The sequence below is a fragment of the Electrophorus electricus genome, chromosome 7 (assembly GCF_041902795.1).
Source record: "Electrophorus electricus isolate QZ-2024a chromosome 7, ASM4190279v1, whole genome shotgun sequence".
NCBI classification, from domain to species: domain Eukaryota; kingdom Metazoa; phylum Chordata; class Actinopteri; order Gymnotiformes; family Gymnotidae; genus Electrophorus; species Electrophorus electricus.
Window position 1 is genome coordinate 32,162,501 of NC_137503.1, and position 19,775 is coordinate 32,182,275.

Consider the following 19,775-nt stretch of genomic DNA (forward strand, 5'->3'; position numbering starts at 1 on the left):
ATCCTGCTTGTGAGAAATGTTTTGATTTAATATAGGTTTACCAGGTAAATGACTCAGCCAGTTAGGAATGTCTGTTAAGAGGCTAGCATGACTCTGTGAGTGAGGAATGCCTGACTGACAGCAGTCAGAGAGTAATCTATTTGGGAAGCTGGTGTACAGCAAGTCCTGCCTCCCTACCCCCATTCCTCCCCCATGGACAACTCTATGCATCCACTTTGTGGTCTGGACTTCCAATTCCACGCTACCTTTTTTTTTTTTGCCTTCATGCATGCAATGACCCACTACTGAATATGGACATCTGACCCACTGATTGTGGGTGTCGGCGATATGCTCCCTGCTACGTGAGCATGTCTAGCTTAAAGGTCGGATCTGAAATGACAAAATCTCATTCCTCCAGCTTTCATTCCCTTCAGTATCTTTCTCTCGCTCTCTCTCTCTCGCTCTCTCTCTCTCACACACACACACACACACACACACACACACACACACACACACACACACACACACACACACACACACACACACACACACACACACACACACACACAGTCCTGTTGTATAAGCCCTAAGGGAAGTAGATGACGAGAAACTGCAATATGGGGGGGGGGGGGGGGGGAGTCTCTCATATAGACTACCCTCCCTAAAGATGTATGTCTTCAGTATGTTTTGTGTGTCCCTTATCAATTATTAAGGCTAGACCATTAGATCACAGTGTTTATTTGGCACAAAGTTTCCATGAATCAAGAATTTCAATTTCATCCATGCCACAGTGATATCCATGGCAGTCAGGGAAACCTAGTTACTCCTTTGTTAATTATTTATCACTGAAACACTGAGTTTTACAAGGCTGCTGTCTGAGGTCTGGAAGCTTTGACTCCCAGGGTCTCTGGTTCAGGGAGAATGCAGTGGTGGGCCTATATGTGTATACCATGCATCATGAAAGGAGGTGAGTCATAGCAGTTCACCCTGTCTCCTCATGTCTCTAAGGCCATTCACCTCCCTGGCAATCTGTTACCTCGCAATACTGTTGTCCTGAAATGTATTCTTGTACGCAAAAGAAACAAATATTAATGCTTCCATGTTCAAGATGCAATGCAATGCATTTTGCCAACAGAAACGCAATACCATTTACCTCTATAATGGTGTGTGACGATTTTAAAATGCTAAAATCCTCCATTATTGTCATATACTTTGCACTTTTAGCACATGCTCACACACACAATGCAGTGTTTTTAACCTGTGTCATTCCAATGGTTGCCAGAATGATGATGAGTGTGCGATGAGAGTCACCAGGTCTAACGCTTGTGCACAGGCTGATAGCAAGGAATGTTCACCCACATTTCTGTATTACCATCAACAACAAGCACAGAAAGATTCTCTGAGCAGTATTTCATTTGGATGAGATAAGGAAAACATAGTCCAGTGTTGACTGGGCAGGGGAAAGGGCTTGATTCTGGCACGCCATTCCAGAGCCGAACCTACTTGCCTCAAACCATTTATAATCAGCTTTAAGTTAAATGATCAAAAGAAACATTTGCATCTAGAAGTCAAGAACCTAGATATGCATCTAGATTTTTTTCTCTCAACTCAATGCTCCACTGGCCCAGAAAAGGAAATTTTCTTTCAGTCAGGCATAAAAACAATCATAGGCAAAACACAAACAAACAAAACACACAGGCCTCTTACAAATGTAAACGTCAATAGGGGAAATTCACAATCAGGCGTTAGTGACAAACTGATGAGCCTTTTATAAAACTCAGCGAATAAATATAATAAAAGGCAATTTGGTACTGTGACATTAACTCAGAGAATCTAAAACAGTTCAAAAGCAGTGTAGAGAGGAGCCTATATTAGTTAACACAAACAACAACAAACTCTATAATATTATCCTCACTCTGCAGATCTTTTTCTCTTATGGGAATGACATTAATAAAGTACATTGTGTGTGCGCGTGCATGATGCTGTTGTAATCAACCGGTTTTAACTAGCACAGCATGCATCTGTCCCTGAGAGTAAATCAAGTCCCCCCATACATTTGTCTCTGTGTGTGTGTGTGTGTGTGTGTGTGTGTGTGTGTTTCATTAGACACAAAACTTACTGATGAGTCTCCAAACATTCTGCCGGAACATGAAGTACAGCATTAACCCTCTATAAGCTCATTAGTTGGATGAGTCATATTAGAGCTAACATTAGCCAGGAGAAGAAGAAACACAGAACCCAGGGTTTTCCCAAGCATTTTCATATCAAACAGGACAGTGCAGGGTTAGAGGGAGAGGGAGACAGTGCAGGGACAGAAGCAGAGGGAGACGGAGACAGTGCAGGGGCACAGGAGTCAGGCTTACTGGACTGGAGCTGAAATTTATAGGAGGCCATGATCAGAGCCTAAAACATTGCAATAAGAGCTGTCTGTGCAGAACACAGAACAGGATGTATGTGTGTGCACGATGCATGTATGGAAACAGCACAGGACATAGAGGAGACTACAGAGCAGGACACACACACACACACACACACACACACACTTTGGATTTCCGTCCAAGTTTTTGCAAATTTTGAAAATGTGCAAAAACAAAACCCAAAACAAACATAACACACCACAAAAAGAAGGCCAAAATTAAAACACACCCAAATATTGTAGAAGAGTTTTATGCTATTACAAGGTAGAAAAGTTAGAATATCACTAAAGCCAAAATGTGAAAAAAAAGTGACAGAAAAAGGCTTTTTGAATAAATGACAACGAATCAAGTCATACAACCAAGTTAAATCTCTCCATTTTGCTTGTTTCCATGATGCTCCTAATGACTGTAGCCTGTGTCATCTAAAGTTTCTTCGAATAACTATAGTGGATGGAAACGTGACTTAATTAGATTGTTTTTCTGCCAAAATTTCATAAATGCGCATAACATTTGCGAAATATTTGGATGGAAACCCGACTAAAACACACAGACACTTATCTGTGCATGCCCCTTTGTCCTCCCACTCTTCTCAGCTCGTGTGCATAACTAGTTCCACAGAGATGGCAGCAGGAAGACAACGACGCCAGACTGTGTGCGTGTGTGTTTGTGTCAGAGAGAGAGACACACACAGAGACAGGAGTAGGTGAGAAATGACTGTCCTGCCAGACAGTACTCCAATTATCATCCTGAACAAGAAAGGAAGTGAATATGGTGGTGGGAGGGGCAGGGCAGGAAGAGAGAGAGAAACAGACTATAAAAAGCCCAGGTCAGAGCAACCAGCTCTGCCAAAGTGCTGATTAAAGGCAGCGGAATTTGACAAATGGAGTTTGTGAAGTGTTGATGGACTAAGAGCGAGCGCGAGAAGTTGCATGTGGGACACACAAATGGCATGCGTCACATCCAGGGCACATGCATGTGTTTGGTGTGTGTGTGTGTGTGTGTGTGTGTGTGTGTGTGTGTGTGTGTGTGTGTGTGTGTGTGTGTGTACCCCAGGGCCTCAGTGAACTGGTCGTTTCCCACGTGCACCTCTAGTGATGAAACACCTGCACCTGACAAGTAAAGTCTGCATGCACATGGCGCTCTATCCTCATTCCATGGAGTTTCAATATTCCATAAAATTTTTTGTTCTGCTGTTGACGCATCAGTCGCTAAGAGACCGCCCGAGACAGCATGTGGGAACAGATTTGGTGCAACAATATCAAAGCATGTTTTGCATGACAATTCTCTTGTCAGACAGTAAACACCATAGGAGGAAAGACTGGCAGAGAAGGGGATGGGGAGAATGAAAGGTGACAAAGAAATAAACAGAAACTCGCACAAACTGAAGATGTACACAAAAGCAAAAGAGAGAAGTGGAGAAGGGATGACTGCTGGCTACCAAGGTTTGTGTGTGTGTGTATACTCTGCTCTCTCCTGATTTAAAGCTCCCTGCGGAGATGGTGCTAAGTGCCCTGCCCAGCATGCTGCTCTGTCTGCAGGGCAGCCTGCTCTCTGTACCCACCTTCAACCCCTTCCCCACTCACTCACTCACCAGGCCACCCTGGAGTCACCAGTTAACGTCAAGAGAAGTCCTCCCGGCCAATACGCTACATACTACTACTGCTCTATCGAGACATTCTACTTCAGGATCAGCTGTGCAAAAGCTTTTAAAAACATCCAATGGACAAGGTGCTGTTTTGGTCCTGGAGGGATCATACTGAAGGGTGAACACCCTGCTTATGCCTCTCAAACACTGCAGCTGCATGAGGCAGTAGAAAACAAACAATCAGGAAAGGGGATTCTTATAGACAAGGCAACCTCTGCTCTAAGGGTGACATGCTGCAGTAGTCGGCTTGCAGCAATAGGAAGTGTGTTGAAGCAACAATGACCACAGCTGTGGTCACAGAGGCGTGTGTGGCAGCATGACACACATACCCATGGTGGCACCCCAGGAAACAGACATGATCCTTATCTTTTCCTGCCTGTGTGTGTGTGCGCGAATGAAGTGAATGAATGAAAGAGAGAGAGAGTGAGCCGTTAAGTAAATTGCTCTGCAAGGAAATCTGTGAAGCACCAGCAGTGCTTGCAGCATATCACCACATCACCGTGTCCTTTCCTTGAGACAAAATAAGGCCTCAAACACTGTGCTGTGTTCAGCACCTGTGTGCATGTGAGATAACTGATGGCTTTAGTGTGTCTCATGTGTTATGTTTAAGAGTAGATATTATAAATGTTTTACCCCTTAATTAAACAAATGACATGGAAATACCCCAACCTATAAGCAACTTCCCTTACTGGGATTTAGAGGCACACACAGACATCCAACCGTGCATGTGCGTGCCTGTGTGCATGCACGGTTGGATGTCTGTGCACACACACACGCACTTCTATTCTACTAGCATATACACCATCTTTACTAGCTTACAGATGTAAGCTGATTAGAAAGTCTTAAACCAAGAAAATAAAAGCTACCCTAACAGAGCTGGCAACCCCAAGACTGCAGAGTACCATCATGACACTACTGATTACTGATCCTACAAATAGCTCTATGACTGATTTATTTAACACAGGATTCTACTTGTGTCACAGCAGGCCAGTTTTAACTGTCAATAAACCGGTCTAGACTTTGGCCAGAACCAGACCAGAAGTGATGCTGGTCGATAAAGTGCTCCAGGTCATGTCTCAGTATATGGAACAGAACTATTAGACAAATTGAGAGTGATCTCAAAGTTACAGAAGCTTTCAGTACCACTTATAATGCAGGAGTGTCAACATGATACCCAACAGAGCTTCCAGGTTCTCTGACAGAACCGCCAGCAACAAGATGATGACGTACACACACCATGGTGAAGCTCCTCCACTAAGCCAAGAACAGCAATAAATCATTATGAACTGCTTTTCACTGCCAGGCTGCAGCAAACTCAAACAGGAGGGAGCCAATACAGCACTGTTCAGCACTGGCCCCAAGATCGGCACCGACCCTACGCAGCTCCATAACCGACTCCTGTGTGAATGAAGCGAGTGACAGCGGGTTTAACAAGCACCACGCTGTGTGGTGTTGTGGTCCTTCAAGGGTGGAACAAGCCACTACTTTTATTAGGATATTGTGTACACAGGAAAGCATGCATCTTCCATGCCAAGAGGAAATGCAAACACTTCGTTCTAAAACGAGAAAAGCACACCAAGTAGCCAGTGCATAGGTTATACAACCGTATATGCATAGCAAGCTTTACTCATGAATGTGTACATTACGGTGACCGATTCTTAGCAACAGCTACCTAGGGATGCACTTTACCTGTTCTTCAAATGAGAACGTTCCCATTAGCCTACAATTATCTCTTTAGTCACAGGAACTTTAGTGATCAAAAAGGTACGCCTCATTAAGTTTAATGAGGATGCATCAATTCAAAGCATTAATTACCTGCTCTGTGCTAGCCAGTGGAATAGAAAACAAAAGTGAGACGGAAGTGTCGGCGTGTGCTGTCGCAGCACATTTACAGGCGTCTGCATTCACTGCAGCGGGGCGATGAGTGGGGAAGGCCCATAGCAGGCTGTCTGTTACCGCCCTGAAGGAGACAGGGCTCGAGTCCTCGACATATGGGTGATTCTGAGTCATTCAGCTTACTAGTGCACTGGATGGGACCTGTGCAGAATGTAAGTGTAAGCCTGAGTTCAACGTGTGTGATAAGTCTTCTGAACGCAGAGTTCAGAAACCTCAAACCACCACCTAGAGGACAGTCAGAGTCATCACCTAAAAATTATTTAACATGACTTTAGAAAGTTAATAATTAGTTTTAAAATCAGCTTACATTATTAAATGCATAATAACAAAGGCTGTGAGAATAAATATGCAGCTTCCTCAGAGGATGCTGTGTCTGATGGAGAAGGAGCTGGCGGGGAACAGGTAGAGAGTCAGCCCTGGCCCATGACCGGCCGCTAAAGGGCTGTGACGGGCATTTGGAGTTAGATTAGGCATTTTTCCCTGGTATGGCTAAATAAAATGCCATACTTTTCCTGCACCAGGTATCTGAGCAGTGGTGGGGCCTCTCACAGTGGTTTGTTCACACCACAGTGCAGTGCTGCATGTTATTGGGGCTGGGTGACAAAGAAAGCCAGGACCACACCCAGTCAGCATGCTGAAACAGCACATTGCATGTGCAGACGCGCTGGGAAGAAGCCTGGCGCGTGCGCCCTGTGCAATGCCTTAATAAGCTTTGCAGTACAAAAACACAGACTACTGAAGCACTGGCAGATATTGCTCTCCAGAGCCCCCTAATCCCCACCAAAAGTAGACAGTTCTCCCCAACATAGTAGCCCATACCCCAGACTGATGGGAGCGTTCAGTAGAAAATCCCCAAATGTGCGATGTTATCCAGGAGAAGGATCCTCAAGTCATGAATACAGCCTAGTGTGACAGTGTTCAGTTGACCCAGTTAAGCCTTACCTTGATTTCATTACTGGGTTACTCCCAATGAGCCGGTTTCAGTAGTTACACTAGTTTCTCACATTATACACAGCCAGTATTTGCAGAAAAATGGCATAGAGAAAATGAAGCCCTTATACTATAATGCAAGAACACAAAAAAAATTATCTGGAAGAATACTGAGAAGCCTCCATACAAACCCTTCTACAGAAGTCCAAAATGCACTCGCATTTGATGTTGGAACACAGCTCCTTCACACAGAGTGGTGCAGCCAGGGATTTTTATCATTCTTTGATGAGTCATGCTCTACTTTACCACTCTTATTTTGATCTCACAGAGCTGCTGCAGTCATCCTGCAGACCATTATAAGCACCAGGGAGGGGGAAAAAAAAACCAAAAAAAAAAACCCACCCACCCACCCACACACCCACCCACCCACACACCCACACACACACACACACCCACACCCACACACCCACACACACACCCACCTCCCTTCCCACATCTTTTGTGTTACTTAAAGATAGCTAGGCCTGTTCAACATTCAAGTTCATGCACATTAGGCTTTTCAGGGGGACGGGGAGAAAGACATTGTGAATGAATGAGAACATCTGTTAGCCCTGCAGGGTTCAGGGTCAGGCAGGGAGAGGTGAGACAGCATAAACAAGTGCCCCCCTAACCCAAGTCAGTCTGCATTCTCTCACCTGCTGTTGGCATGCCCACGGATCAAAGCGTCCACTGTACCACTGACATCACAGTCTCCCACGTGACAAATCATGCCTTTCAGAACCTTCACAACTCCCAAAGGAGAGTGCATCCACCAGCTAACTGCTTTGCCATCAGCCACAGCCACATGGCCTCAAGGGCAGGTGGGGCGACATCGCAGGCAAACCAACACAGCAAAAGCACCCGACACGTACTTCTGAGAGCAGTGTTTCTAGGTGTGTGGGAGTATGGAAGAGAGAACGAGGAAATCGGAGCATAACTCCGTTCCACTAGTTCAATTGGTACGAGACAGCCTCTCCTCCCAGTATTGCTCAGCTCCAGTGTGTGGAATCCTGGATATGTGTTAGCAGGATGACAGCTGGTTTGAGAGCTGCTGTGTTTGTCTTCTTGCACCCCTGCATAGTTTTCCTCGTCTACAGTATTCTCCCTCTCCAACATAAACAAACTTCCCATCTGGCCCCCACAGGCCTCTATGTATATATAAGCGCGCACGCGTGTGTGTGAGAGAGAGGAGAGAGGAGAGTGTGTGAGAGTCCCTCACTGTGTTAAGTGGTCCCCAGGAGGACTGGGAAAATGCCCAATTACATCCATGCACAGCAGCAGGTACCACCACGAACCCAAAACAGCGGAGGAGCTGAGCAGGGAGTGGGTCATCGCACACCTGCAAGTATCGACCAGAGGCCCCATGAGACCCAAAACAACTGAGGAACTGAGCAGACTGCAGGTTGCCACACACCCTTGTGTGTCCAACAGGAGACCCATGAGAGCCTGCGCTAATTAGGCCATATTAAAAATGCACAAAAACAAATTTTAAAAATCTAAGAAACTATGGCATTAAAATATATGCAATTTAACATCAGAAACAATTTAATTCTGTTAAAGGCAAGACTGGATATGGCAAAGGAGTAGAATGGACAAAAAAAAACAGAAGACAAGGGAAGGAAGCAGCATAGTGTCAACAGCAGGGAGCAGTGGGACTTTAATCATTCTGCCAGAGCTGGGTTACTACTGGGGTACTGACAGCACAGCAAAGCAAAGGACAAAAACCATGTGTTGCTTAAAGAGTCATCTGGAAAGAAGCATATTGCTGGAAAGCATATTGTTGGGGCAGTTGTAGCTCTGTGGTTCAGTTACTCAACTAGTAATTGTTGCTAGTTCAAGCCCCACCACCACCACCAAGCTGCCACAGTATTCAGTCATAACTGCTAGTCACTTTGGATAAAAGCATCAGCTTAATGCTGTGAATGTAAAAAGCCAGTGAGTATAGTATTAAGTCTGGAAGTCAGCACAATAAAAGGGTGTGATAAGTGAGTATTAACAATAACAGTTGATCATAACTCTCAAACCTTGTAGGTGGAAGCTGGTAAAATACATCCATTAGAGTTCTGGTCAGGCAATAGATCAAGGCATTTCAAAAGAGCCCTAACCAGTGAAGGATGCAGGGGTCATGAGGGTAGTCTGTGTGTGAGAGGGGTGTGTGCACATGAGTGTGTGTGTGTGTGTGTGTGTGTTTATAATCACAAGGCCAAAAGCAAATCTCAAAAGACCAAGAGTTCTCTGGACCAAGAAAGAGAAGTAAAAATGCACTCTGTAAACACACTACAACATTTCCTCTTCACCAGGGTTTACACAGGCCAGTTTAAGACTGTTCTCTGCAACAGCAACTGATACCAACCTCTATATCCCCCTACTTTAGCATTTTATTTTGACTGTATTAGAACAATGTTCCATTATGAGAGCACTGTTTGTGACTCTGTGTGTGTGCACGCGCATGTAGGAGGAGCAACAGCTGCGCTTGAACAAACAGCTGTCACTTCACTAAACCCTGCCCTTCCTCATGCACTCCCGTCCTCTGTTGCCCTCATGGTCTCTCTCTCTCACTCCCAAACTGAACATCTCACATCTCTCCACACACCCATAAAATATTGTACATAGCTGCCGGACACTAAAGGTTGAAAAATATTTCATATATATTCATTATCACTGCAATATTAGAAGTTGCAGGATGATATCATAAAAGGAACCATAATTAACCTACATTAGAAAAAAAAACACATTGTACTAGTTAATCCTGTACCTATTAGGTAAACATTTCAGTTTACACTCTCGAGCAATGTTCATCTGCCACATATGGATGAACTTGAAACTGCCGTTATTTTCTATCAGTAATTTTTCCAATTTGTATATCCTGACTGGCTGTAGTCTTGTGTCCAATTAACAATGCAACAACCAGGAACATTCCAATGGAGGATTTCTTTGGGGGGTTTTGGAGCAGAAATTAACAGTCCACCACAATTCTAACACACGCACACACACACAAAAACTGTACATAAAGCATACACATGCACAGGCACCTCAGTGCAAGTGCAAGCCTAAATGAACAAAGGCAGAATAAATAAAGGTGCTGTCAGCTTAGACAGGGTGCTCTGTAGCCTCTAAACATTCATCTCCAAACACTAAAAATAGAGAGGACACTGCTCTGTCCGCATGCTCGGCTCCATGGCCTGCCTGACATCTGCTCCTGATCAACAAAAAAAGTCAAAAGAGTTCCAGAAAGTCTCCAGCACAGAGAGCAGGAAGGTTATTAGCACTGGCTCAGCCCACCACACATACCTCTATAGCTTTTACAACCAGAACCTGTGGGATTGTTCGCACATGTGCACACACCCACACGTGTCTGCTCAGTGGGTGTGTGCAGATGGAGTGTGTGCGTGCATGTGTGTATGTGTGAGCATGTGCCTGCTGAGGGTGTGTGTGTGTCCATGTCCCAGGCACATACTGACATGTGCAGACAAGAGGACCACATGAGGCCCAGTGGACCACACCCTGAATATGTCTGCCTGAAAGGGACAACAGAAATGGAACAAGAGGAGCAGCAGCTCTCATTAGGCTCTCATCCAGAAGCTTCTGAAGTCTGTGAGAATCCAGTAAATGGAAGGTTTATAATTCTATGTGATTAGACTGTTTTCAGATGGAAGCATTTTCATATTTTGTTTAGATACCCGACTCAAGATCCATTAGTGTAATCCAAGAAGCCATGGCCTGACACACACCTGCTGTTCACTACTCTCCACCGATGTCTGACAGGCTCTAACAGGCAGGACCAATATGGCTGTCCACCTGTGTCTGGACCCCCACCCCATCCAGAAATACCCTCCCAGGCTGACCAATAGCAGTGCAGACGAACAGTGCCATTCCCAACAGGCTTTTAAAACCACAAGGCAGCCCATCTGCCCAAAAGAGCCAGAGACCTAAAACCCATGATAGCACTAGGCAAAGCATGCTTTAATGTGCACTCTCTGATGGAAATATGAGGCAGATGAGGAACCTGCACTCAGTGAGATGCGATTTGATGAAAGGCAAGAATGAGCCTGGGCAGAGAAGTGTCATAACTGCACTTAACCTGAACTGCCTGTATGCCTTTAAGCACAGAGCACTGACAGATTCCTCATAAAGTGCCCTGAGAGACCTCAGTACAACTACAGTGCAGGCACACACACACATTTAGATCTTATCAGAGCAAGATAGCTGGAGGAAGGTAAACAGGTTTTTAGCAGAACACCATGGGGGGGGGGAACGTCAGATAGATTTAATTCTTCTCCCTAAATACAGCTTTTCCCATGGGAGTTGTACAAAGCTCAAATTAGACTGTGGGTGTGCATGGGTATGTGTGTAACAGTGATCCGCTGAAACCTCAAGGAGATGAAATCTAAATAGTTTTACATAAAGAACATGAGTGCGGTGTACTGAGTGTTTTTGGGTGGCCAATCACTGGTACATCTCTCCCACTCTGAACTTTTTGGAGGTATAGTGTGGGTGTAGCTAACAAACATGAGTACTGGTGTGTTCCAGAGGGGAGCACTAAAGAGGATCAAGACAAACTACACTCCTGTGATCCAAACAAGGGAAAATTCCTGTACAGTGAATACGTCATTCATGTTGCCCCACTCGCCCGCTCACAAACACTTAGCAGCAGGGTGCTTAACACAGGGGAGTACACAAAGGAGAACAGAAGAAAGAGTGAGTGAGTGAGACGGCAGACATTAAGGAGGGGTACAGTAGATGACAAAGCAGTTTTGGAGTCGCTCTGGATAAATGCTAAATGCCGAAAATGTAAATGTAATAGAGGAAGTGCAGAAGAGGGGAAGTAAGACAGAGGGAGGTCAAGGCAGGGAGGAAGAGAGAATAAGACAGGCAGAGAGGGACAGTAAGAAAGGGCGAGTAGGAGGGAGGGAGAGAGAGTAAAACAGCAAGGGACAGTACGTCAGAAAGGGAGGGTGGAAGGAAAAAAAGCCAGAGGAAAGAAGGAACACAGCAGCACAAGGACAGCCCAAGTTCAGTCTCCCCATATGGCCAACTGCACCGGAGAAGAGCGCGCTAGGAGAGTGGTGTGACTTACCCACAAGCTAACACTTCAGAGAAGGGGCAAGAAGAGACAGGAAGAGGGAGGAGATATGTACCACTTTCCTGGACCAATGTAGATCTTCAGTTACAAAGCTCTGGAAGGTAGTGCCTTAGTAGCTATGCCCGTATGATCTGTGGAAAAATCCCATTGTGTTTGGTGCAGTCCAACCTAACTATGTCAGAAGCTGCAGTCCAACCTAACTATGTCCTGAAGCTGTCCGACAACCAACCATATGACCCTTACAAAACAGGCAAAACCTCAAAACGCACTGTAAACTGGGTCTTACTCTTCTCTAAGAACCTTTCAGAATAAGAGAACTGTTTCTGATTCAGCTCTGCTCAGTGGAGTGCAGTGATAAAGAACAGTGTAAGCCAGGGAGGATTCTAATCATAAGTCAGCTCTCCCAGATCCAGAATTACATCAGGACAGGTTTCTGACTTCATATTCCAAAGTGGTGAACAATATACACCCTGAGAAAACCCTTTAGAAAACAAAAAAGCTGCCAGTGTAGTTGCATGAGTTCTCGTGTTCTTCTCAAAATATTCAGATAAACAGGCACCACAGTACACAAGCTAGGTTGATTAAATTTAGAGGACATATCAGAACAAATCAGGTCTGCATTTGAGCTGTATAGTGTTTTCACACCTGTGTCATAAGTACGACTCTCTAAATTCCCCCAATGTCAGGCATTTAAAGCAAATTAAATGGTGATTAAATGCATTTTATTCTGAATTATTAATGAACAGGAAACGTAATTGGATAGCATTGTTTAGGCTAATCAAAGTTGAGGAGTATGGTTATGAGTACCTTTTACATGTCTAGTCCATAGCTACATGCTGGTTCACATAATCCATCATGGTTGATCATACCACTGACTGATACTGCAAAGTGCTTGAGTTCAAGACAATATGACTTGAACAATGCATGCTAGCAGCACAGTGGTATGTCTAAACCAAGCATTCTCTCACAGCAGTTTCATCCAACCAATGAACATCACTGAACCACGTGGAGAGAAAGAAAGAGAGCACTACAGATTGCAACCTGTGCTGTTCAGGCAACCACCAGTCTTCAGAAGTGCATGCCAAAAAACATCCACCCACAAGCAGCTGCCAGTGGGTGGGTGGGAGTGTGTGTGGGTGGGTGGGTGTGTGTCCATGCGAGAATGTAGAGAGGAAACAGCATGTTCTCATATTCTCAGCTGTAACTTGGGACGGGCTAAAACAGACTCATGGCTTCCTCTCAAAACATTTCAAAACAGCTGAACCAGTAAGCCCCGGGGCTTCCATGATGCAAGAGCCCCCTCAGGAAACGCCAGCTTGGACAGCTGCAGTCGCAGAGCCACCCATGGCCATCTGAGGTCCCGTTTCTCTGGCTGTCTCCAGCAGAGTTCAGCAACGATGACCAAAGGCCTTACAGCAAGGCTGCTTAGTGCCATGGCAACAAGCATGTGACAGACAGTATGCAGCTGTCAATTCTTTTCAGCTTTATGAGTTATTTCCTTTCGCTTCTCCTCTTCTACAGGACTAAAACTAGCCTGGCATTGCTGTGTTCTCTGTGGGAAGAGGCTCATCACAGAGACCCAGAGACCCCTTAGCTACTAGCAAGTACAGACAGATACTTGCACTTGCGATACATCACACGGTGTCTATATGCAAATATGTCCTTCAGCCGAGAAGCTCCCATAGCAAAAAAAACAGAACTTGGCGTGTGCGTGTGCACGCGCGCGCGAATGTGCACACATATGCCAAGTTCTATGAGAAAACCCTTCCCACACACACACATGAACCTACACACAGAATAATGGGTGAAGTTCTTGTTCTTGGATGTAAGCCAAGTCCCAACGGTATGTTTAAAACCATGTGCTCTTAGCATTTACCTAACTATCCCATGGGTGTAATCAGTATGTCCATCCTCATAACAGCACAGGATTTATTACTGGCAGTGAGGAAGCGAGGCCTTTATTTTGAGCACGTGATGACAGGTTGCCAGCTACCACTTTCACAGGCAAAACCATCAACCAATTTGGTAAGTCAAGGCTACTCATTTTGAAATTTAATGTAACCAAATGTACAAAATAGGCCTTCAAATAGAGAACCCCTGCACTATAAGCGAATACTGATTCAAATAATTTGGTGCAAAACATGTCACTGACAAGCCAAGCTTTCCAATGCTCCTCACTTAACCCTCACCCCCACGGGCTTTATTCTTCACGCTTTCAGGAGAGCTGGTCCCCATCATTTCCCTCGACATCCCACTCCTCATAGCCTATATGCCCACCCCTCTGGGCCATGTGGGGAGTGGCTGGCACTGGCTTAAGCTCATAGGCTGCCTGGCTAAATGAGGTGAGATCTTGCTTGTCAAAGTGCTGGCATGTGAAACGCGTTAGTTGTGGCAGTCATGATACAAATCATCATGTGTATTAAAAGATAAAACTGTAAACAAATGGCTGCATGCATGCATCCATTTGTAAAACCTAAAGAAAAATTAGTCTAGAAAGTAATTTATCCTATGAGTATTTAGAGCCTCTTCCCTCAGTTAAATGCATATTTCCTTATCTATCAAAAGCGATGATCTTCATATGAATGTTGTTATAAAAATGCCTCATCAGGAGCGTTCCATAACATAAGTGAATGTATGCGGTAGTGTGACTGAAGCCAGATGAAAGCCTTTTTTATGGCTAAGCCCTCTAAATTACACAGTTGTGTAGTGTGCAAAGAAAAGCTAACTCTGTCCATGGCTGAAGACAGAAAGCAGTGTTTGTGACTAAAACTGTCTGATCGTTTCAGGAATGCTAAATACCATTTGTGCTGAGTATAAGGATCATGGCTTGCTTGTGGGAGAGCAGAGGGAGCCTGTCCTCTCACGACTCTCCAGACACAGGGAAAAACTGCAGTGTAGGCCTGCGAGAGACTGGGACTGCGTCCCTAATTCTCAACACCAAACTGCTATTAAACCCAGAAAAACTATAACCATTTTATGCATTTCACTTTTTCCTCACATTGTACCTTTTTTTTAACCTATTTGTTTTCATTTCAAATTTGAAATGGTTTATACTGTACATATTTTCACAAATGTGAAGGATGAATCTTGCATGTCACCCCTTGTGTTCTGCCAGTCTTCATCTCCTTATGCCATTGGAATGTTTGGCCTATGCAAAAATGGCAGCAGGAGAAGGCCAGGTAGCTTAAACAGAGACTGCAAATTTCCAATCAATTATGCTAAATGATTTTTATTAAATGCTGGGACTGAATATTGATATTGTAAAAAATTCTGTCAGAGACATGCTGGACACATCAAACTTGTAGGATACTTTGCCACCACTTTAACAGAGCAAAGGTTAGCCAGCTAACTTTGATCAACAATAATCTGTTTACATACATCTTCAGCAACCACTGTTTATAATAACCCATCTGACCTAAATGTAAGTTTGTACAAAACAAAGTGAGTTAGGCCTACAAATGATGATACGAAGTTCAGTTATATTACAGCCACACAACCAAACAACATAGCAGTCATGTGAATCATGTTTTCAGCTAGGCTAACCAACAGTGATTTATAAAATTGAGGGTTTGTATTAGCCAGTTCTCATTTTTGCCCTCAGCACCTATGCAAATTAGCCAGCTACACAGAATTTAAGTTTATGAGCTATTCAGTATATAAAAATATGAACTGCTAAACCTGCATTGTTCCACATAACTCAATATGTGTAACAATGCAGAAATGGCCCAGAGAGAACAATGATACATCTATAGATCGATGTAAATTTTTGTCCACTCTTGTAAGTGGCAGTCTGGAGAACCCCTGGAAAACTGAATGGCTCATTGGCCCAAAAATGAACGGCTCATCATACAACACACACTGCCACACACACACACACACAAAGAATGCAAAAGACAGTTTCAAAACATATCTCAGCGTACACCAACATATGTCCAGACAAACAGTGTTTGGATGAACTGACTGTGTGGCTTATACAGCTTATGTTTCAGAAAGTCCCTTGTCATACAAGCAGGGAGACAAACAAGAGCTGGCTGCATGAATCTGAAACACACAAAAAGGGAGGTTCTGGTAGAGTACGAGAGTCCTGTTTCACACAGATGCAATCTGTGAATAATCACATTTCACTGGTGGAGAATAAAGGGGAGAAAGACTTATGTATCTCCAGGACCCCAACCCATTACGCCCATGAACATACACACAAGCTTTCCACTTGGTTAGTGCACCAGCCAAAACTCTGCCCTGTGACCAAGTTACAGGTTAAATCTACCTAATATTTATTCTCACTAGGAGACATCTCTGCCAATCTACAGAAGCCAGAGTAGTTGAGCACATGAAATAGGCCTGCACTCTTCAGTCAAACAATTCCCTACTCACCCTGAGGGTGACATTTACCCATGAGGTGAGTAACCTTGGAGACTGGCAGTAAAACAGGTGAAGAGGCAAAATGTGTATTGGATCTAACCCACCAAAAACAGACAAAACAACAGACATAAAGGAGCAGAAAGCCCAGTTTCAGTATTATGAGGGGGAGTTTGTCAGGAAATTGACTGATAGACAATTAGAATACATTATTAGTATAAGTGTACTATAAAAAATGTGTGAGACTCATCAGATCACACTTAAGGTCATTTGTCAGAACACTCACAGAAAAGGCCATTCCTCAGGAACTGCTAATATCAGCAAAAGCTCTTGTGAATTATCATCATGATGCTTGCTGGCTGAGCAGGGCTGGTCATTGCTAGGAGAGCCTGACTTTTACGTAGCAGTTGTACTACTAACCAGCCATTCACGGGGAGGCAGAAAATCTCGATTTCACTGAATAAATTGTTCAAAGCAGGGCCTTATTCCAGGAACATGCAGACAAAAGGGCTAGTATGGGGTACTACCCCAGTCAGTAAGGTTATGCCTTTTGAGGCTTCGAGCAATCCCACATCTTAGTCTACCTGTTGGTTTACAAACATGCTTGGAGCACTATAAAAAATAAAAAGAAATTCAAGAAACTTCACAAACTGACCTGATTGTTGGTTTTTTAATCAAATAAAGAATGAAGTTAGATAAATAAGTACACAGTCCCAAGAGGAAAAGCTGAGTTTGGTATCTCAAGACAGCCTCCACTGCTTGATTAATCGTTGTTAATATATCATCACAAACAGTGCATTACAGATTGAACTGTTGGACAGAGCATAATAAATGTGATATGCGTATGCTCTGTAAATCAAGTTGTCATACAGTATAACGCGTTCAGGTTTGTTCTTATTGGATTTCTGCTTTTCTTTTAAAGTGTAATAATAATCCATCCACCCCCCAAACACCCTCATGCACAAACTAAACCCTAGCTGAGCTGGTAAGAGCACCATATAGCTTTGCTTGTGTAGTCTCTAATCTGCAGTTGTATCTGTAATATAAACCAACACCAGTTAGATTTAACCAAAGCAGTTTATCAAGCACACAATGTGCTTCAAAATACAGATGTTTCACTGTTATTGGATTAGCTTCACAAAAGCAATATCTAGAGCACGTCTGACACACTTTCTTGGCCTTTCATCTGAACTCTTGGTAGCTCAGCTATGGATCTGAACCTATGACCTTTAGGTCACAAGTCAAAAGATCATACGTGGCCAACACCAGATCTATGTCCTGTCAAACACTTATGATAAAAAAATGACCCTCTTTATCTTTCCAGACTGTGGCAAGCAATAAGGCAGCAACACAAATGTTAGCACTGAGTGTGTGTTTGCATAGTTGGAGTAAAACCAGGCAGCATAGCAAGAACTCCTCAATAACATGCTTGACAGCTAACATACCATTCGGATAACAGGGGTTTTGTATTTTGAGCATAATCGATAAATACTGATCAAAGGGTAAATAAGGTCTCAATTTAACGCTCAGCGGATAAGATGTGCTCAACTAAACATCAGTAGAGAGGGTCCAATGTATTTTGGGCCCTGTCGGTCTCTGGTACTGATCTGCTGCTTAGAGGTTTTCATACAAAATATCTACCAGCAGTTTCGATTTAAACACACTGACGCCGGCTTTGACAAGGCACAGCGATACGCGCCAACTCATCATATCATTAAAAAATATATCAGTAAGAATTGCTCTGTGATTCCTGTACTGGGCCGATCTCTCTCAGAGGGCGTCATCGGCCTCTCATTTCATGCAGGATGATTAGCTACCACCCTTGTTAAAACATCGTTATCTAAAATATATAGCTATATGTCAGTTATCATTAAATCCGTTCATCCATTTCACTCAACACCAATTTGAGGGGTCACGGTTTAAAATAAGTTTAACCGCATCAACGTAATACCACTAAAAACAAAGAGCACTAAATACGATAGCTGCAGATTATGTCCCACCATTTAAGGCTATCCGAGGTTTTTTACGTGTAGCCTGTGATTTGTTTTACGTTAGCGTGCTAGCCAACATTAGCTGGTTAGCTGTTTAAACTGTGCTGTGGTGAGGGAACCCCAACGTCCATAATGCCAACGACACACCCCGAATCTGGGGAGGGACATTAGCACCACGGAATACTAAACACCCAAGTAAAAGGGAGGACAAGCGAACATAACCTGCAACTGACACCATGTACCGTGCTAGGCTAGCTGCGGCATTACAATACTGGCACAACAGCACACAAACATAACCGACTACTTAGCGATACAATACACGCTATGCACTATTAAATTAATCCTGCTAGCTATGTAACTGAAAAGGTGCAGTTATTCAGCTAGCCAGCTAGCTAATAACTAAGCCTACGTTATGACGAATAAATCATGGAAACATGCGAACACTAACAGAAACCTGCATGTTATCTCTAACGATTACTCTTAATAAACTAAACTGGCCGGTACACGGCTCAGGATAATCTCGCAGCCGCTCCGAGGAGGCAGGATTGTGGAGGTAGCGGTTAGGATTTAAATTACCTCACGAAGCGCTTCGATAGCTCAGCTAGCAATTACCTAGCGAAGAATACGACCCCATCACTCCACAGCTATCTGAAGACACACTTAAAACAGAAGCAAACCGACCTCTTTGAAGCCCTGTAGTTAGCTCCCGTTTGGTCGATACTGCCAGTTTTGCTCGGTTGTGCCGGTTTAACGGCCTCGGGGGGGAAAAAAAAACTAGGCTCCACAAGACGAGTGTATTCAAGCTGTTTTGAACGACGGGGTGAAGCTGGGAGGAGCTCTCGCGGCAGCCAACGGTCTAGGCTCGTGCAGGTTTATCGAAGGTGACGGTTGGTCTGCTGTTCATCGCGTGCCCCAAATCCGACCGCGAGCATGTTAAAGGTTGCTGTGCACCATCTGGGGACGTGCATATGCACATGGCATTAAAGCACGGAGTATCTGAGCTTTAAATTAGGTCATTTTTGTTTCAAGCAGGCGTAAATGATGAAACACAAAACAGAAAAGGAGGAAACTACTTGAATGGAACATCTTAAATCGGTAAAAGAAATTGTTGCAACTTATGTGAAGTTGATGAACAACTAGCATTGAAGAAACACCAGGTTTCACTTTTATCTCTGGAAAATTTTTCACAAAATGTTTGCACTCACTTTTCTTTGCACTTAGCTCCCTCTGGTGGACAACACTTAGAGCTACACGGTAGAGCATGGATTGCAGATCGCTCACACAATTTATATATACAGGATTAGGGTTACAGTTGTATTTCGCTGTAGTTACTATGTATAGCAATATGTACCTGGTCTTTCACTACAAATGCAGCGACATTTTTATGTATATCTGTTCTTCTATATAGACTTACTAATTGTCTTTTCTGTTTATTT

General features: G+C 43.9%; 1 protein-coding gene and 1 long non-coding RNA gene across 12 annotated transcripts in view; one reads left to right on the top strand and one right to left on the bottom strand.

Moving 5' to 3' along the window:
* The window catches only part of ralgps2 (Ral GEF with PH domain and SH3 binding motif 2), a 72,485-nt gene extending 53,231 nt beyond the window's left edge, over nucleotides 1-19,254 (bottom strand). For 3 of the 11 annotated variants that reach the window (XR_014124666.1, XR_014124667.1, XM_081718318.1), the window contains exon 1: nucleotides 19,021-19,248. The gene's annotated coding sequence lies outside the window, so the exon portion shown is untranslated. Of the gene's footprint in view, nucleotides 1-11,983; nucleotides 12,008-18,915 lie in introns of those variants that run through there. The other 8 variants (XR_014124665.1, XM_081718317.1, XM_081718316.1 and 5 more) reach the window with 8 other exon arrangements.
* Nucleotides 9,870-15,421, top strand: LOC113591621 (uncharacterized). The gene is made up of 4 exons (XR_003412217.3): nucleotides 9,870-12,090; nucleotides 13,911-14,014; nucleotides 14,209-14,331; nucleotides 14,776-15,421. It is a non-coding gene; the product is annotated as an uncharacterized LOC113591621 (long non-coding RNA).
* Nucleotides 19,255-19,775: the final 521 nt, after the last annotated feature.